Source organism: Peromyscus leucopus, chromosome 4 (assembly GCF_004664715.2).
Source record: "Peromyscus leucopus breed LL Stock chromosome 4, UCI_PerLeu_2.1, whole genome shotgun sequence".
NCBI classification, from domain to species: Eukaryota; Metazoa; Chordata; class Mammalia; order Rodentia; family Cricetidae; genus Peromyscus; species Peromyscus leucopus.
This window is the reverse complement of record NC_051066.1, coordinates 103,772,253-103,772,488: the sequence shown is the minus strand read 5'-3', so window position 1 is coordinate 103,772,488 and position 236 is coordinate 103,772,253.

Here is a 236-nt window from a genome sequence, read left to right as displayed (position 1 = left end):
CAAGTGTGGAATCTGTCTCCTTGATATTGCTGGAAGCTGGACCCAGGCATCATTTTTTTTAAAGTCTACTATGCAATGTCGTCAAAACCCCCCTTGGGATTGTTTTAAGTTTCTATAGCTAAGTCTCTGTCATAGGGTTCTATTGCTGTGAAGAGACACCATGACTAAGGGAACTTACAAAAGGAAGCATTTAATTGGGAGCTTGCTTAAAGTTTCAGAGGGTGAGTCCATGATCA